The following is a 2,923-nucleotide window of genomic DNA, read 5'->3' as shown; positions in this document are numbered from 1 at the left end:
TGTCCATTAAATGTCATTTTTGAGATTATAAATGTATTTTTTGTGAAAAATGGAGTCCGGCAGTACAAAAATCGAACCAGAAAACACCGAGGAAGGCGGCGCGTGTGCCTCACGCGCTATATGACGCCGCCCAACGGTTCTACGCACTTTGACGTGCCACCATGCAGTGCCACGTGCTCCACGCGCGCTATCCACACCCTTCACACGCGCGCTAGCCGCGCCGCTTCGTGCCGCGCCACGTGCGCAGCCACGCATGCGCCATGCACCGCGCCGCGCCGCCGTTGAGCCACCTCGCGCCGAGTTGCGCTGAGTTGAGCGGAGCGAGCCGAGCCGAGCCGTTTTTCCCAGCTGGCTTGGTTCTAAGGCTCTATTTGTTCTTTTTTTAATTCTGAATTACGTTAAATGGTCATAATTAATTCGTTATAGCTTTGTTTTAAGCGTGGTTGGTACCGTTAGACTCAGAATTAAATTTTTTATCTTCTGTAAAATTTTGAAAATTTTATGAAAATAAAAAATATTTTTCCTGAAATAATAATTCATTATTTCTAGTTTAAAATGCATCTGGTGTTGCATGATTAAGTTTCTAGGGCTGAATTATTTATTGTGGACTACTGTTATGGTTTACTGTTTACTGGTATAATTGTAGCATTTTACCAGATTCTGGAATATTTATTTCTAATTTTATGTGTGTTTATTAGTTATTTAAAATTCCAGAAAAATTCAAAAAAATTCCAGAAAAATTCAGGATGATGTACATTTTGTTATGACATAATTTCAATATTTAATACAGCATATTATTTTTTTTTAGAGTTTCTAATATGTTGTAATTAGAATAGCATGATTAGTTATTTATTTATTTATTTGAATTCCATTATTAAATGAATATAGCATGAGTTATTTGTAAATTTACATTAAGATGCTATTGTATGAAATTTATCATGATTTGACATGCCATAGTCATTGGGAGGTTGTTTGGTTGAGAGAAATATTTGTAGATTTACTCCCGAAAACCAATATTTTGCGCATAAATTAAATTAAATTTTGGATAATTGTCACCTGTGGCGCAAGAGATGATTACGAGCATAGCGGATTTTCGATCTTGCGACTTGTGTAATATTGTCACTATTTAATTTAGATTTTTACGGCAAAATTATATTATGCTAATCAAAATTAATTCCAATACGAATTTCTCTCTAAATTGACTTAGCTTATGGAAGTTATTTGGTTGACCTAGACTTAGTAGAGAAGTTCAAATGTGAACAATGTAATCCTATTATTTAGATGAGCAAAAGTCTTGGAGACTTGAAGTCAGATCTTAATTGAGCCAAAGTAAGGAAACATAACTCAAAGTCGCCGTGGTTTTGTTGCCTTATTTGGCATAATAAAACTAATGTGTGCGCTGTGGTTAGTGGCACGCTACGTAATTTTGGTTGGCGAGTTTTAGAGTTATGAAATTAGTAAGCCCTCAATAGATCTGTATATGATCTTGACTATTGAGCTACGCGGATTGACTTTGTAATTTGACTTGTAAATAATGTTACATCATTGGATGAAGTAACATTCAAGAGTCACATCATTCAAGAAATACGAGCTTAAATAAATTAGTCATTAAGTGTAAGACGAGTAGCCAATATGAGCAGTGTTTTGCTCTCTACCCAATTATTGGCAGCAGATGGAGCAAAATTTCATGCACTATAATAGTGTGCGTTGAAATATCACGTGAAGTGAAAAAATTAGCGCTTAGTGACTGCAAAATCTATTAGCATTGCCAACTTGTCTAAGTCTGGACACTTACTGTTTCCATACTTGAGTGTGAGACATGAGGAGGGGCTTCTTTGTATGATTCCTTAGCTAGGCTAACGTTTTTGAATAATGTTTACCACTAAGCGCAAACGTTGCAGCATAATAATGAAAAGGTCAACGCCGACAAGGTTGTTATGACTCTAAGAATTTGACGCATCGCTTGTGAGAGCATTGTGTTGAATTAGACTCTTCAGCCTAATTCGCGCTTAAGTTACTTCAGGAGCTGTCATAGATTGATAGCTTATTCTATCATTCTTGTGGATAGTAGAATTTATTGCAAGTAACTATGAAGCGAGAAACAGAGATGGCAAGAGGAGTATCGTTATCTTTCAACTAGATGCAGTAAAGTGTATGGAGAATAAAATTGACTTGAAGGTGCAGGGGATTAGCACTTACTAGTTAAATTTGCGACTTAGGCGCACTTGATATCTCCATGACATCCTTTTATGATCTAGTGAATATGAATTAGTCGTGAGTCATTACCTAGTTGGGCCTAAACCTTTAAAACTTGTCTTCGAGAACTCACACATTAAGATGATTGGAATTATTTTATGACATTGGTCATGAACCAGTGGCTTATTATACTTAATCACATTAATGAGATGATGACACGATGGTTTGAGTAGGCCTTCTCGGGCCCACTTGCTTATGACATCCTGCTCTCATGTGAATGTGTAACTTTGTTCGCAATGGTTGCGCACAAATAAGTAGGAAAGCCATAGAAGGTCATTTGTATTGGCGCATTTAGTCCACTATGATATTTGTGACTAGATATGTGTGAGGGTACGATAGCTAAGCCTCAATCTCGACACATTTATAGATTACGATACGCATCTGAGTCAAGACTATTTGATCTCCCATAAGTCAAAAGTTTTGAGATGTTTTTTTGACATTGCACATATGAGGTTGAGATCAATTAGATAAGAGCTTTTGTGCTTTTAGTTTTGACCAAGTTGGCGAGTATCTATTTGAGTTATTTTTAGAAAGCTCTGTGAAGAGAGATGGATGCTTAGAAAATTGATTATTCCTAATACTCAATAACACAATGGTGTAGTAGAGATAAGGAATTAAGTATTGTTAATGTTAGGTGAATAATGGCGCAAAATGTTTCCTAATTGGG

The sequence above is a fragment of the Camellia sinensis genome, chromosome 6 (genome assembly GCF_055761805.1).
Source record: "Camellia sinensis isolate YWXY chromosome 6, ASM5576180v1, whole genome shotgun sequence".
Taxonomy (NCBI): domain Eukaryota; kingdom Viridiplantae; phylum Streptophyta; class Magnoliopsida; order Ericales; family Theaceae; genus Camellia; species Camellia sinensis.
This window is presented reverse-complemented; position numbering follows the sequence as displayed.